The 18,205-nt window shown below is 35.4% G+C and overlaps 1 pseudogene; it reads right to left on the reverse strand.

Annotated features, from left to right (window-relative positions):
• Positions 1 to 11,023: 11,023 nt before the first annotated feature.
• LOC149831427 (rust resistance kinase Lr10 pseudogene) lies at positions 11,024 to 14,039 on the reverse strand (annotated as a pseudogene).
• Positions 14,040 to 18,205: the final 4,166 nt, after the last annotated feature.

Here is an 18,205-nt window from a genome sequence, read left to right on the forward strand (position 1 = left end):
CATATTTTCATGCGCTATAATATTATTCATTTTCAATACTTTAGCATGTTACAATTATATTTATGAATAAGTTGGTCTCTAACCCATTTTATTGGTCTTTTAATATTATTATTCTGCTATTCTCTCTACCCAAATGAGAAATTCTTTATATAGAATTAAAAATATACAAAACCATAGAGAATCAATTTAGTTTCATAAATGTGATCACATATAACCATAATGTATTATCATATGTCATAAGGAATCAAACAAACCCATCCTCATTGCATGTTGAGAATATAATCTCAGTGCTAGCCCTTTAGTAAGGGGAACCACAGTCATTTCCTTCGTACCGATTGTATTAATATACACTAACTACTTTTCAGTTCTTTCTTTAACAATAAAGTAATTTAACTCCATGTGTCGACATGAGGTTGAGCTATTGTTATTCGAGAAGGACACAACTTCATTATTATAAAAGATCTTTAGTGGTTTCTCAAAAGATTCCACAATCCCACGACCCATAATAAAGTTTTTTATCCAAATGGCCTAAGATGAAGTCCCTTATAGAACAATAAATTCTGACTCCATGATATGAGTTGTAGTTGTCGACTACATTCTTCTTCTCTATGAGACAACACTACCTGTAAGTAGGAAGATATATCTAGTAGTGAACTTTCTACTATTGAGACATCCTCCTAAGTCTACATCAGAGTATCTAATGACTTTCAGGTAGTCAACCTTTCTGTAGGACAACATATAGTTCTTCGTTCCTTTCAAATAACACGTGACCTTCTTTGCTGCCTTCTAGTATACAATGCATGAATTAGACTGATATCTACCAAGCATTCTCATAATGAACGTGGCATCTGGTAGTGTACAGGTCTACGGATATTGTAAACTCCCAACCGTCAAAGCATAAGAAATATTTGACATCTGAGTCTTTTCATTATCATCATGAGGACAGTCCTTTAAGCTCAATTTATCCCCTTTTACTATGGGTGTCGATCTAGAAAAATAATTCTCTATCTCATATCTTTTAAAAACATTAAAGATATTTGGATTTTTTAGAGACGTCAATGACACCCTTGGTTCTATTACGACAGATCTCAATTCTAAGGACATATGTGACCTCACCCATGTCCTTCATGTCAAAATAAGAGGAAATAAAATCTTTTGTCTCATATATCATTATTAAATCATTAGTTGTAAGAAGAATATCATCAACATATAAAACCAAAATTATAAACTTATTCCCACTATCCTTAAGGTATATTCACTGATCAACAATGTTTTCAGTGAATTCAAAGTTTAAAATTACTTGATTGAACTTTTTACACTACTGGTTGGAGGCTTGTTTCAGTTCATAGATGGTTTTTTTCAATTTGTAAACTAAATTATTCAAGTCATCTATACTGAAACCAGGATGTTGCATATATACCTCCTTTTTCAGATCCTTATTCAGGAAAAAGTTCTTACATCCATTTAATATAGCTTTAAATCAAAATGAGCTATGAGATTTAGCAGGGGCTTTGCCTCCACATAGAGGGGTTTGTGGTGGGCTCCAATCTCGGGCCTAACAGCCCAATCTCTCCACTACTACTACAAACCCCATTGATAATTCCTCTGTACGGTCATCAAAATATTTTGGGTGTGACAACAAAGCTTTATTTAGTGAAAAACACTTTAGCTATGAACAAATTTTACATTCTTTTACTATGGTCTACGAAGTCACAAACATCATGGTTAGTGAAAAGCACCCAGCTCATCAAACTATTATGAGTACATGATAGTTTTATTTCTAAATATCATGAAGTTGAGCCCACGAGCTCTTGTTCTAACTCAGTCCTTTCATTAGAGCTCTTGTTCCAACTCAGTCCTTTCTAAATATCATGAGTACATCAAACTATTATGAGTACATGTTTTCATTCTAACACAGGATTAATATTCACATTAATCTTACTTCATTATAATTAGTAATGAGCCCACGAGAGTGTGGCTTTTGAGGTTCTTCTTGTGAAACCTATGGTCATATCCGGATCTGGTATCAAGATCCAACACATCCACAATGATTTTCTGCTCTTCTACTTATGACCAAAAGAGAAATCAAATACGCTGGGATATTCCAATTAGAAGCACAATCCAATGTCCTTATTCCATTTTTTTTGGATAATTAAGTGGATCCATCTACAATGTACTATCCCACTTTAATCCCTTTTCTTGATATGAGCCTGGGTTGTGCTCATGTTCATAACTAGACGAGCGGAGCTCGAGTCAACTGAGCCGAGGCTGGAGATGGCTTACAAAAAAAAAACTATTTTCAGTGAGGAATCTCATATACATGTCGCTTTTTTTTGCCCCATTGTATAAACGTAAAACTAAATTAAACCCATATCTTTATCAACTTTTTGTACAGTCTCTTGGTCCATATTAAAAGAAATTGGATCAGATAGACATTGAAGAAGACCTCACCATTCTCATGAGGTTCTGGCAGCTTCCATAAACATCTTAAATAGATGAGGTTACAAGGTTAATTGTTTACAACAGTAAAAAAGAAAATGAACATAAGAAGAGAATTCCATATCTTCACAAACTGCATGGAATTCTCTCATGAGATGGAAACTACTTTCATAGCCAGTCTAACCGGTGGCCATCCCATGCTGGCTCGTGATCAGCTAGGACCGAGCTCGGATTAAGCTAGACATATTTACTTTAAAATTTTCAACGGATTCAAACTCAGCACTTTCCTGAAAAAGCCCAACGACTTACCCGTATGACCCTTTCCTCTGTTAATTTTGTTAACAAAAGTTATACATATAATAGACCTAGAGCTTTATATACTCTGTTTATTTATATCAAACCTGAGCTACTGTTCAAGCTGAGACCATTTATTTTGTTGGAGTGTTTGATCCTTAAACCGGTTGAGCCGAAGCTAGCTCAACTTATTGTGCAGCCCCATAGACCAGAACCTAAAACCTAGTTATGAGTATGAATGTGAATCTGAAAATTATTTTGTTCAGCCCAGTCCCAACCAGAGGAACATGCCAATCGGGTTTGAGTTATGATGTGGAAGAGCAGACTTGACCTACACCAAAATACGCTTTAGCAACTTCTCATTTGGAAAAAACTCAAAGAATAGAGAAACAGAACTCATAAGGCCAACTCCATATAGTTTTTTTTTTTTTGAGATAAAGCTTAATGATTGTAATAATTTGAAAAGAGTAGAGCATGTCTTGCTGAATCTCTAGAAACAGCTTAACCATCTTATGTTACTTAGTTGAACTCACTCAAAATCAACTCAAGCTCGACCTGCAAGCTAAAGCTAATCTTTTAGGATCTGTTTGGGAGCATTGCATTGAGACCAGAACACATTTCTATATGTTGCCAAAATGTGGCATTGAGGGTGGGATTTTCCCTCTTGTGAGGCTCTGTTTGGGAGCCTCAGATAAGAGCGGCAATGGAGAAGTCATGAAATCCCCATCATCTCCACCGATTGGGAACACTTCTTTGGGAGGGGAGATGCAGTTGAGAGGGGCGATCTCATTAAAAATTAGCGGAATTCAACAATGTCCTTAAGTGGATATTGGGAATGGCTGGGCTACTAAATTCTGGTGGGATGTGTGGGTAGGCGAGGTCCCTCTAACTAAGGATGTCTTTTCCTGAATTATTTCGTGTGGCCCGAGGTTCATGTTGCATTGTTAATGACTACTGGTCGGCAGATCAAGGTTGGAGCATGCAAACAAGAAGATCAATGACACAGGTGGAGCAGAGGGAATGGCAGGAATTGAAGGGTTTGATTTCCGGCTTGCAACTGAGTGACAAAATGGATGAGCTCTGCTGGATTTTCGCTAAAAGTTGGAGAGTTCTCCATGCCATCCTGCTATCGGTGTCGATGCCCTCCAAGGATGCAATGTTTGCCGCATGGTATTCTTTGAGGGATGATATGGTAAACTGTGCGCGGGACCTTACCTACTATTGGCAATTTGGCAGCAGAGTAGAGGTAGCAGTTGGATTTTCACCTGTCGCTGCTGGTTGCTTATCACATAGCGCCAAATCTGGGTGCACAGAAAAGTTGTGCACGCATGCCATTCTTCACTCCACTCGTAACAAGATTTGCAGAGAGTTGTGGGAATGTCTCTAAATTAGGTGGTCTCATACTGATACAGTATGATATGTTATCTTTGGGGCCCCTGAATCTCGAGTTTTTCATGATATGATCCGGGGGTGCATGTGCGGGGTTGTGATGTTTTTAAGGTCTTCTCAAAGTGACACCTCATCACATTAAAATTTCTATGTTCATTTCCATCTTATTTTAAATAAAAGTTGCCTTTCTTCTCAAATAAATAAATAAATAAAACAGTTTGAACTCTCAATGATAGAGGCTACTATTGTAATTTGATTTATGATTTAACTTAAAAGGACAACAATAAATGGAGGCTCTTGTTTGACAGTTTTCAAGAAAAAATTGGCTCATATTTGGAATTTCAGAAAAGTGTGGCCTATATTTAGAATTAAGGACAAAAGCTTGGCCCCTGAATGGAATTTGTTTTTTCAAGAATAAAAAAACAGAGCATTTGTGTTTTGATTTATCCTCCTCCGTACAAGAAAAAACACGCTTTTAACACACCCGTGGGTGACTCGATCATGTTCTAATATCATTAGATCAAACTTGAATCCACTTAATTTACTTGGTCTGGTACAGCTGGGCCATAAAACAAGGCAAGCTGCATGCAGCCCAGCTTGTAACGAGCTCATTCAAACTTATAAAATAAGCTCGACAAGCTGAACACTAATAACATATGTTCGGCTCGACTTGGCTCAGGTCATATAAGCTCGTAAAGCGGTGATAAACATATTTAAGCTCAATACGTCACCGTTCATGTGGACCAAGGGTGGCTCATTAGGTCCCAAGGGTATCATGAGTTGGGAATCCAGGTGCATATACCCTTAGTAGGCGAGGACCTGGGGTTTTATACCAAAAACATGGCATAGGTCTATGGATTTTACCTTTCAACAATCAGAAAACCAAAGATTTTATCCGCCTTCTCTCTCTCTCTCTCTCTCTCTATATATATATATATATATATATATATATATATAGAGAGAGAGAGAGAGAGAGAGAGAAGCCCCTTTTTTTAGGTAGGTCTTGTTAGGCTCTTTCAAACACAGTGGTTTGTAAGTATTTTTTCAGGTGTCTGACACTGTAAATGTGATCTATAGGTTTTGTTTAGTGAAAACCGGCTTTTGGATCTTCAGAATCTGATTTGTATACAACTTTTTTCGGCGATCCAAAATCAATGGCTATGAAGGTACTAGTTTTTTTGGCTCATAAAAACAGAAAAAACTTGTATTTTCCTCAAAAAAAACATGATTCAAGAGTCAATTCTCACTAAATTGATCATGTTAAATACATCTAATGGTTAAGATCTATAATAAAACACTTAAAACTCATAGGGCATAATGGGGCAGAATGAGAAATGAGGCCTAAACTGTTCAGTTCTCATATATAAATGATTGGTTACTCTTACCTAAGTAGCAGGGTGTGGACTGTCTTGAATTCCATTTTTTTTTCATTTTCAATTCCTTTTTTGCAATATGTCCTTATAAATCCAAACTACATGGTTTGTTTTGTAGGATTCAACTTTTAAATCATCCTATTACGATATAGAAGCAAGTTTTTATAGTGCTTCAAAAGTTGATTAAAAAAATTTATAAATTTTGAAGCTCATAGTTTTCATTGAAAGAACACATTCCTAGCAGTTGAATTATGCTGAACCCATATGTGGTATCTGATTTGCAAAGTATTGTTTGAAATATTGAAAATCAACATTGTCCACAATATATATCTATATATATATAGTGATTTGTAGTTGCTCACATGTTAGGTGTTAAATGGGTCGGAACTGAAAAAGAATACCAAAAAGGCAGAAAACTCATTTCACACGTATTTAACATTAACATTGAGCAACTAGCAAATTTTTTTTTTTTATCTCTCTGAGTTGCGATCATACCAGCACTAAAACATCGGATCTTATTAAAACTTCGAAGTTAAGTGTGCTTGGGCAAGAGTAGTACTGGGATGAGTGACTTCTTAGAAAGTCCTCTTGTTGCACTTTTTCTCTCGCTCTCTCTCTCTCTATATATATATATATATATAAGGGTTTTAAATCCTATTTCTCCTATTTTTCCAACTGAAACTTGAGACCCATATTTAAAAATAGGGGCAAAAGGTTGGCGAATTTTTCCCCACCGTTTTTATGTAAAACAAAAAGTTCTGTAGTTGACACAAACTTGAAAACGAGATTTGCGACAACTTGAGGGCGACATGCGAGGGGAAACCCTTGACCCCTCATCCACTGTGACCTTTAGAATGGGGAAGTCTGACACAAGGACACGAGTACTGTGTGTAATTCCTGGACTTCTTGGTGCACCGTTGCTGTCCGCGAAGACTTGGAAGACTTTGGTGAAAACCATAAAAAGAAAAAAGAAAATTTCTAGCGAGCATTTTGTACTCCCTAAAACCCTTGTTTCAATCAAGACAGGAGGATTTCATACGTGTTCAACAGTACGTGAAAGCTGATGCGATGAGTAAAAATAGTGAAAAGGATAGGAGTCTCTTGTATTACCATATATATTAGTCGCCATTATCCTTCACCAAAATATGTCAACATAAAGGAATTGGTCAGGAAAAAGAAGCCTTCATGTCTCCCGTAATGTCTTGTGGTGATCGCTTATAGTCAAAATGATGGGACCAACCAGCTGAATCCACGTTTGTCCTGACGCTCAAATCCGCGTTTAAGACTGAGGCATGCTATTGGCTTCTACCAAAGTTGACCACCCTCAAGGCATTAGCTTCATAGCGTGCTGCAATTTTGTTTGATTTCTTCTTACTACACGTGCTGGTGCTTTGCACCAAACCAAAACAAGCTATTGAGAGAGAGAGAGAGACGACCAATAAAGATAGGAGCAGGAAGAAACAAACACTAAAAATGCAAGATTGAGAGAGTCCCTGTATTAACTATAACTACATTTGGAATGATTAATTGATATTTTAGAAAATGTATAGTAAGTTTAGTTTGCAACCCAAATCCATTTATTGAGTTATTATGCAAGATTAGCTATTAAATTAAAAACAAAATTGCCAAAAATAACAAGAAGCCGTTTTTACAAACATGGCCATTTTTCAAATCTTATTTTTTTATCACAATAAAGAATATATGTTAGTAAAAAAATGAAAATCCAATCCACAAAAACGAATTTATTTTATCCTCTTCAAGTGCCTAGAAACATTAGCAAGCACTTTTATTTGCAAAACCCGCATAAAAAACATGTAATGTCAAAACTATATTACAAATGGAACAAATAATTGAAATAAAATATGCAAGAAGATGTTGAAGGTAAAAAAAAGGGAAAGAGTATGAACGAAGCATGAGAAAAATGAATGAATAAATGATGTAAATAACAAGTACTTTAGGAGATTAAAACTTTAAAACTTTCTTAAGAGAGAGAGAGAGAGAGTGTGTGTGGCAAGGTGTGTCGCAGAAAAGGGGTCCCTATTTTTGGATTTAAAAAAAATATTTTAAAAAAGTTTACAATTGGTTGCTTGAAAATAGCAGCCTGACCAAAGCATAGTTGCATAAAAAACATATTTTGCCTTATGTATCCTGTTTCAGTCGTACCACTACCTGGTACGAAACTGGTTTCAACAGAAACACCAAGAATCCCGTTTCTAAATACATATGAAATTAGTCCTTAAGATCATTGCCGACGATAACTATCATAGGCAATAGCTAATTTATGGTAAACAATAATATCAACGATGATAAATATCATCACACCAGGCATCAACTTAATTTTTAAGATTGTTTATATTATTATTTTCAACGATAATTAAATATCGTCTTTAATCCCAACGATATAAAATGGTTGGCTCTAGGAGATCGCTGGTAATATCATCCTTAAAGTGACAATAAATATTGATGACAATATTAATTAAATATGATGATAAATATCATCGGTAATATTAATTAAATACGATGATAGATATCGTCGACAATATTAATTAAAACCGATGATAAATATCATCGATGATAGATTAAAAATGATGATAATTGTCGTATTAATTTTGAAAAATCATATATGTTGACATGCCGACAACATATATCGTTGGCTATGGTCTTAAAATGATGATAAATTATCGTCGGCATAAGAAATATAACCAACGATTTTTATCATCGGCTATGTTTCAAAATAAAATAAAAAAATTCAATATAGCCGATGATAAAAATCGTCAGCTATGTTAATTATAGTTATACCGATGATAAATTGATCATCGGCTATTTTAGTTTAAAAAAAAAATGGATATAACTGATGAAAATCGTTGGCAATATTAGTTTTAAAATTAAAAAAAATAGAGATAGCCGATGACAAAAATCATCGACAATATTTATTATACCGGTGATCAATTATCGTCGACCATGTTAGTTTTCAAAATTTAAAAAAAAATGGACATAGCTGATCATCGGTGATAGATTAAAAATGACGATAATTGTCTTCGTATTAATTTTGAAAAATTATATATGTTGACATAGTCGACAACAAATTGTTTTAGTTACTTTTTATATGTATTTTTATGTGTACTTTATTTTTTATACACATGAAATATAAATTGTATCACGAGAATTTTTCTCGATATTTATGTTTTAAACATTTTTTTAATTTTTTTTTCTTGTTTACGACAGATATTTTTCATCGCTATTTACTATTAGCATCCAATTTAGTGACGAATTAGGGACGAATATTAATCTGTCACAAACGTGAATCGGCCATTGTTTTTGTGATGGATTTTAATTCATCGCTAAGTTCACCGCTACAATAGCGATGGATTTTAATCCATCACAAAACCAAAATCTCCATATATTAACGATGGCCTTGCGTTGAATCATGACATTCACTAATTCGTCGCAAATTAGCGATGAAATTTGTAATAGATAGTTTCCGTCGCTAATTAGCAACTATAATTTTGCGATGGAAGCTGCCCGTCGCTAAACTATTTAGCGACGGATTAGCGATGGATTGAGGCCATCGCTAATCCACAGATTTCTTGTAGTGTTAGCGACAGATCAGTTCTATCGATATTTAGCAATCAAGATTATGCGACAAATGCTATCCATCGCTAAGCTATCGCCAATCCGTCGCTAAACATATTTAACGACGGATTAGCGATGAATAGCGTCCATCGCTAATCCACATTTTTCTTGTACTGTAACTTCATGTGTCGATACGAGGTTGAGCTCTTATAATTATTCGAGAAGAACACAACTTCATTATTAGAAATGATCTTTAGTGGTCTCTCAATAGAGTCCACAATCCTAATTCATAATCAAGTTTCTTATCTAAATGTCCTGAGATGAAGTCTCGTATAGAGCAATAAATTTTGACTCCGTGGAATGAGTTGTAATTGTCGACTATTTTTTGTTTCTCCATAAAACAACATCATATACCAATAGGAAGATATATTTAGTAGTTGACTTTTCGCTATCGAGACATCCTCTTAAGTCTGCATCAGAGTATCCAATGACCTCTATGTGGTCAACCTTTTTGTAGGTCAACATATAGTCCTTTATTCATTGTAAATAGTACATGACCTTCTTCACTGCCTTCTAGTGTACAATGTTTGAATTAGACTAATATCTACTAAGTATCCCAACAACAAACTTGACTACTTTTTGCTTCTCCATGAAACAACATCACACACCAATAGGAAGATATATTTAGTAGTTGATTTTTCGCTATCGAGACATCCTCTTAAGTCTGCATCAAAGTATCCAATGACTTCTATGTGGTCAACCTTTTTGTAGGTCAACATATAGTCATTTATTCCTTGCAAATAGTACATGGCCTTCTTCATTGCCTTCTAGTGTACAATGTCTTAATTAGACTAATATCTACTAAGTATTCCAATAACAAACACAATATCTGATTGTGTGCAGATCTGCACGTATTGCAAACTCCCAACCACTGAAGCATACAAGATGATTGTAGTCTAGTTTTTTTTATTATTATCATGAAGCCAGTCTTTTAGGCTCAAATTATCCTCTTTCACTATAAGTGTCGATTCAGAAGAACAATTCTGCATCTCATATCTTTTAAAAATCTTAAGGATATAACTTTTCTAAGTGAGGCCAATGACACTCATAGTTCTATCATGACGTATCTCAATTTTAAGGACATATGTGACCTTACTCATGTCCTTCATGTCAAAATAGTAGAAAAAAATATTTTATCCCATATAACATTTTTAAATCATAAGTTGCAAGAAGAATATCATCAACATATAAAACCAGAATTATGAACTTACTCCCACTAGCCTTAAGGTATATGCACTGATCAAAAAATTTTCTGTGAATCCAAAGTTTAAAATTACCTGATTGAACTTTTTATATCACTGGCAGAAGGTTTGTTTAAGTTCAGAGATTGATTTCTTCAATTTGTAAACTAAATTATTTGAATCATCTATACAAAAATTAGGAGGTTGTTGTATATATATACCCCATCTTTCATATCTCAATTTAAGAAAGCAGTTTTCACATCCATTTTATGTAACTTTAAATCAAAATAAGTTATGATCCATTTTATGTAACTTTAAATCAAAATAAGTTATGAAGGCCAGCAGGGGCTTTGCCTCCACACCACCCAACGGATTTGTGGTGGGCTCCAATCTCGGGCCTAACAACCCGATCTCTCCACTACCACTACAAACCCCATTGAAAATTCCTTTGTACGATCATCAAAATATTTTGGGTGTGACAACAAAGCGTTATTTAGTGAAAAGCACCCTAGGTATCAACAAATTTTACATTCATTTACTATAGTCTACGAAGTCATAAACCTCATGGTTTCAGCATATCTCATCAAACTATTATGAGTACATGACAGTTGCATTTCTAAATATTATGAAGTTGAAGAAGTGATGACCACGTAACATCTTAGGAAACATTTCCAAGGTCCCAATTCAAGTAACAAAGGGTCTCTTAGACTCTTACTATGGGGTACTGGAGATAAATGGCTTAGGAGGTACTTCTAGCACATCGGTTGCTCCTTCCAACATCTGCAGTACTTTTTTCATATTGGGGCGATCCGTAGGGTTCCATTGTATGCACCACAATGCTACAATTGTTAACTTTCTAGCAATTTCATCTTCCTCTTTAGTACTAACTCCAATTCCAAGCTCCCCATGCAGGTTAATACGATTATATTATCCATTCCGGAAAGTAAACTTGGCTTGTATTATCTACATTCACATCTACATTTTTTCTCTTTCCAACCATCTCAAGCAGCAGCATCCCAAAACTATAAACATCTGACTTGTAAGATATATTTCCAAAATTTCGTGAAACGACTTCTGGTGCAATGTAGCCCATTGTGCCTCTAGCATCCGTCATGGATATAATACTTTGATCCTTTGAGCAAAACTTTGCCAAACCAAAATCAGAAATTTTTGGTGTGAATTTATGATCTAGTAGAATGTTGTGCGGCTTGATGTCGAAGTGAAGGATACGCTGATCACATCCTTGGTGCAAGTATTCGATGCCTCGCGCTATGCCCACTGCTATTTCATGTAATTTATCCCAGCCTAAGTCACATTGCTTAGAAAAGATGAATTTCTCTAGAGATCCATTTGGCATGAATTCATATACAAGAGCTCTCTTGAACTGTTCTGCGCAGAAACCAAGTAGTCTGACCACATTAACGTGGTGAACCCTCCCAATCGTGCCCACTTCATTGATGAATTCATCCCCTTCAGTTTTCGACATCTCAATTGTTTTTACAGCAACTGGAATGCCATTAGGAAGCCATCCTTTGTACACACTTCCAAACCCTCCTTGCCCTAGCTTTTGTTGAAAGCGATTGGTCATTCTCTTCACGTCTGAATAAGAGAATCTCTTGGGATTTAGGGATTTGTAGCGGTCCAAGAAATTTTCAACCTTTCTGTGGTCTAGTTCCCAATTTCCTCTAAACTTATCATCCCAATAGAAGAAAAACACAGCAAGCAAAGCAGAGAAAATGATGGCAATGACGATTCCTGTTCAACAATAAAAACCCAAAATAAGAGATCACATGAAAGAAAACTATATATTTATATAGTCATGTTTCAGTCAACTGTGCCCAAGATCATGAAGTCTTATGTTTAGTAAAATCGATTATAAAGGTCGATACTCATGAACTTGGTGGTGTTTCATAGGTCCAATAAAGGAAAGCAAAAGAAAGTCATTACCTATTATGGAATAGTATTTGAGTCCAGTACCTGTCAGAATTGAAAAGTTAATATATATTTTAACAAAGTAATGCGAAGTGAATAATCAGTGGATGCTAATGTGCCAACAAATGAACTTGCGTGCAAATTTTGGGGGAGTTTAGCCAACTTGAGGCTGGCATAGACCAAGGGCTAATATCGTGAAGACTATGCTTAATTAGTTTGTCACTAATTGGTGGTGACAATCAACTAGTTAGCATCTTGATACGTTCTAAAATTCTACGAGCTTCAACTTGAGAATCGTATAACAGTAAATTCATTATTGATAAGCAATCTTCATTTGCGTAGACCTCTATGTATCTATTTAAATTGTACTTTGCAACTTATGTCCGGAGAAGTTAAAAGTTTTGGTAGATATCAGCCACAAATTTTGCCAAATCCTATGAAGATAAGACGTTCTATGATTTTTAAAAGAAGAATAAAATGACGTGTCCTTGTGACATACACAGAGTGAACATGACTTTTTCCATTGTCCTGACTCGATTGTCTGGCCCTAACAAGTTTCCCCAACACGTGGTCATGAAAGGCTCCGTTCTTAAGAAAATCTTGAAAAAATATATGATATCTAAAAATAAAAAATTAAATTTGTATATAAAGATATAAAAAGTTATAAATAATGCGAAAAATAAGAAAAAAGAGTTTCTATTGCATCATCGTTGCAATCAAAATGTGATGTTTCCGGGAGAGGCGATATTTTGGAAGTGTCACTTCTTTTTTTAGCAATATGCTGGCTCCCGAAAACATTAGAACAGAATCGTGATATTTTGAAATTATCACCAATTTTGGTAACGTAGGCTATTTTCAGGTTCCTATGGTGTGTTAACAAAAGATACAGTTCCTCCAAAGAGATAGGTGCAGAGAAAACTGAAATCCGGATATTGAACCAAATAATTTATCACACACGATTAAGGGTCTTGTATTGAGATGGAAACGCCATTTTCATGTGTTGCCATTGTGCCATAAGTTGTCAAAAACATTCTTTTGTGAATGGTGTTAATCAGAATGTGGTGTTGGGGCTGCCGACTCCTGTTCCTCAAAGTCATCCCTATCTTCGTACTCCATGGATTTTCATTGATGCAAGTTGTTTTGATCAAATCGGTCTCCATAGATGTGATCTACATCATTCATTTAATGAAGATCAATATTTAAACAGACTAAATCCTACTTGTGTGCAGGATTTTTTAGCGATTAAAAAGTCTACGGTTGACAAAATACAAAATTTTGTAATTTAAATAATCATAATTTTTTTTCTAAAAAAATACCATACATCTATAATAATGTCAGATTTGATCAAAACAGCTTGCATCATAAGATTTAAGAGAGGCATGAAGATGGGGGTGACATACAGTGGTTTGCAAAATTAATGCTCCCTAACAGGAGAGCATGAGAGCACATAGGAACCACAGTCCACACCACTCTTCCGATTCAAAACAGTCTTAATTGTTAAAATCTTCATTCAAAGAAAAAAAAAATCCTCGGTGCCGCAGAGAGAGAGAGAACCTGAGGGGGCAGTGGAGATGGACCCGCAGACTTGACCACTACTCTCTTTGCAAGACCTGCTGTTTGGAACCATCCACACCAAGCCCAAGAGGGTTGTGGAGTTATAATCATAAGTCCATTGACTGAGGTTGAGCGTTTGGAGCCTCTCACAGTAAGGGGGCTCGTAGGCGATCAGGGCATCGGACTTGCCCACATTACTATAGGTCCCTATCTCGACCACATTACTATAGGTGTTATTTCCCATATACACCTTATGATCTCCAGGCTTCAACTTCTTTATTTCCACGAGTCATTCCTTTGTCTTAGACACATGTCGCGTCGCCCCTGAATCTATCCACCACCCTGAGAGATCACTATCTGCGATCAATGATTTAGATATAGTGCACACTAATTCTCGTTCTCCATTTAGTTGCTTTTCTGGAGTCTCTTTCTTTGTTCTATTTGGGCAATTATTCTTGAAATGCCCAACTTTTCCACAAGAGAAACATGCTCCTCTGATTGCAGTCTTAGAGTTCTTGGTTTGCACTGAACACTTCTTATTGAATTTATTCTTCTTAAACTTCTTAAAGAATATGCCTTTAGGCTTGAACTTGTGAGAATTTGCTGGGAAGGATTCTTGAGTATTCATAACTTCTTCCTTTTTGTCTTTTGACATATGCTCTTACTCAAGAGATAATTACAGAGGGAGCTCTGTTAGAGTAAGGATTTTCTGGTTTAACCTCATGGCAATCAATACCATCTTTTATTTTAGATAAAGACTATTTAATATGGTGGAGTTTTGCATGCGCTCGAGAATATCATTTCCTACAATAGTTAAGTCCTTAGCCATTACCAGCATTCGATTCACATGATTGACCACGTTGTCTAATTCTTTCATCCTGCAAGAGTTGTACTGCTTAAGAAGAAGTTGAATGTGGGTTTCTGAAGTCATATCATACTTTTTCTTGACTTCTTCAATCATTCTCTTCGCAATGTCAAAATTTTCAAATACTCGGATAAGATAATCTTGCATAAATGTTAGAAGAGTTGCTTGAGCAAGTTGATCGTCTTCAATAAACTTGTTATGAGCTTTCTTCTCTTCTTTAGTTGATTTATCAATTAATGAAGATTTTCCATTGTTCAATATGTATAGGGTCTTGTCATATGTCAATAGATATTCTATTTTTCTTCTCTATATTCCAAAATTCATCCCATTGAGTTTTTTGATTTTGGATAACTCAACCATGACTATTCTATTTGTCATTTTTCTAATTATAAATAAATATAAGAATTAATAAAGTATATTCCAACTAATATTTGTAAACATAACTAGTTTTAATCCTTTTAAACTAGTTTATCATGTAATACGATCTTTAAGTACACAAGAAACTCACAAAAATTGCTAAATTTAAGCACCTTTTGACAAAGATAAGCAACAAGTGGTTTTCTGAAACTTAAAACCACTATTCTGCAATTTTCAGAAAGGCAGAAGCCCTTTTTAAAAAAAATAGAAACCTCACAATAGAAAATTTTGAGTTAAACAAAAAGGTTTGATCCTCTTTCTATAATTTCAGAAAAAATCAGTGTCTTTCCAAAATTATGAGATTTCCTGAGTTTAATAGAAAAGAAAGAAACCACTTTTTTGAAATTTTAGAAAAGTCAAATATGGTTTTTTTGTTTTTTAAGAAAAGTAACCCCTTTTTCAGAATTTATAATAAATTTTAGGTTTAATCTGAAATTTTTACTTTTTTCTCTTTTTTTCTTTTTAATGTAAAAGGGTTATACGTTATAACAAAAAGGGAAAAAAAATATATTAGGGTTTCCCCTTTTCGTTTTCTCTTAACTTTGCTTTGAGAAAATCATCGTTGAGCAGCACCGAGCGATGTCGGTTTTCCAGCGACCTCCTCTGGCCTATCCAGAGATGCCTCGGTAAGCAGACCCTTTCTCCTTCCTCTTTTTATTTATTTATTTTTTTTGTTTTGTTTTTGTTTGTCGTTGACGACGGGCCAAGAGGTCGATCAAGCGGCAGCTCACGGTGTCTGCCTCCGGAGACTGCACAAGGCATCTGGCTTCCTGCCAACGTCGGAGTGGATGTTACTTGCACAGTGATGACCTAATGGAGTAGCCTGTACCAACGTCAGACCGACGTTCTTCTGCCAGCCATAAAGTTTTGGGTTTTTCGATAGTGACCCTACATAATGAAGGAAACCACTAAAACCTGATTTGGGCATGCATGATTTTAGCGTAGGCTAGAGTCGGTCCGATGATAAATTTTTTTTTTTTAGTACCGCTGCAGATGAACCAAGACGTTGATTAGGCGTTGCCGCCTTCGACGTCTTCCTCAGGTCTATCCGGCGATGCCTAGGTAAAAAAAACTTTCTTCTTCTCTTTTGAATGACTGCCCTACCACCTCTAGTGGTCGGGCTTCACTGTCGATTAAGGGTTCAGAGCCACCACTGCAAGAGTGTTTGGCTCTTCATGTGGTCAGAATGGACTGGTCGTGCAGAGGGGTTCGAGGAAGTAGAAATTCTACTACGTGATGGCAACCAACGTCAGATCCAGCCCTGTCACCATCGGTCAGGTCCCTGAGAGGTGAGTGAGCAACAAAGGACTAAAAGCCCTCTGTTTATTTTTTTTGTTTTTTTTTAGGAAACCGGGCTCGATGAACTCTACCAGAAATGCAACACCTCATTTTTTTTAGGTTTTTCTTCAGTCACCGGACCCGAGTACGAAAGTAAACTATTAATTTTTGTTTATGTATCAGAGATTTGGGTTTTCTGCAATCGATATTTTGATTGCCCTTTATATGAGTAGAAAACACTATACTAACCTAAATCTCTTATTTCTCTATTTGATTTTTTCAAGCGATGCACGAGATATTGACTGGGGCACACATTCATAGATAGGGATCTGTCGAACCTGCACAACCCACGCTTTGATACCAATGTAGGAAATCAACCATGCATGGGGTCAAATTTGCAGCAGGATGAAGGCTTTGTAGTTACGCTCGAAATCGCCAGGGATTCCAAACTCTCGACCTTCTTTTTCTTTAATTCTATGATTTCTTGTGTATTTTTTATACACTGTTTCACTTGCATTTTATAGACTATGAAAAGGGTTCAAGCTTTGGGACACAACCTCCAGAAGAAATCCCTTCATCCCCAAGAGACGTGTCTCTTGTATTGTGACTGTTGGAATGACCTTCAACCATTACTTATGGCCACACGACTTTACATCATTGCATTGTACTTCTCTTTTTTTTTTTCAAGGTTGGTCACATCAATAGTTTTTTCTTCTTGTGTTTCTATTGAAGGGATTTCAGCAATAGCTTGGAGGGATTTGGATGATCTACTTGTAAACTACTTACGAATCTGATTATTGTTTTGTATGAGGTTCATAAAATTGCTCGAAAAAGACAGGAAATTGAATATTGTAAGAATTAAAAACATAACAGGTTGTTTAGATATGTATCTGTTGGGGGGCTGCCTAACCCCATCTTACCTATAAAAAAAAAGGTTGTTTAGATGTAAAGTTCGGGCTTTCTTTCAAGAAGAAAAAGGGAAAAAAGGTAAACTTTGGTCCACAATGGTTATAAAGCCAATCTAATTAAGATATAGAAAGAGAGCTGCCAATTGGAATGTTATCATGCTAGATACAGAAGGCATTCAACACAATGTCAAATTGTAGGGAAGATAGTTAGATAAGGGTTAGATCGCAAATTTGACCTTTGGTTCCAGATTCTTCGAAAGCTAATTAAATCTATGGAAATGTGCATACAAAAATAAGTTAAAATGGGTTAGCTTTGTTAACAGTAATTACAACACAGCTTGGTTTTTTTAGTAAACATGAAAAGTTTAGGCATGTTTTAAATAATTTTTAAAATTTGAATGTGGTTTTGATTATCATTAATAAGTTAGGAGTGTTTTTGAAAATTTACTAAAATGTTAGGTGCTTTTTAAAATCATTTTGGGGGTAAAATGGTACTTTTAACATATATTTAACAACAGTTTTGATGGAAGTAAACTCTAGGTTCTTTCAATTAATGACAAAGTTTAAGTGTGTTTGTAACAATTTGTAAAACTTAGGTGTGTTTTTTATTATAACTAATAAGTTAGGTCTGTTTTCAAAAATTTCCTTTTTTTATTAATAGAACAAAATTTTAAGTGTGTTCTTAACAATATAAAAAACATATGTGTGTTGTTTATTATCACATAAGCTTGAAGTGTGTTAAAATTTTTCCAAAAAAAAAATTACAAAAACAATGCAGCAGACAACAGTCATGCGAGATCTTGTCAAAAGTTCCTGCAAGCCGCCTGACCTTTTAGTAACACAGATAATCAACACTCCCAAGTCTCAATTACTTTGACGTCAAAAAGGATCAGAAATTGGGGGGGGCCCTAAAAATACCAAACAAAAATCAGTCCATCCTGC

Source organism: Nuphar pumila, chromosome 7, assembly GCF_984573655.1.
Source record: "Nuphar pumila chromosome 7, dmNupPumi1.hap1.1, whole genome shotgun sequence".
NCBI lineage: Eukaryota > Viridiplantae > Streptophyta > Magnoliopsida > Nymphaeales > Nymphaeaceae > Nuphar > Nuphar pumila.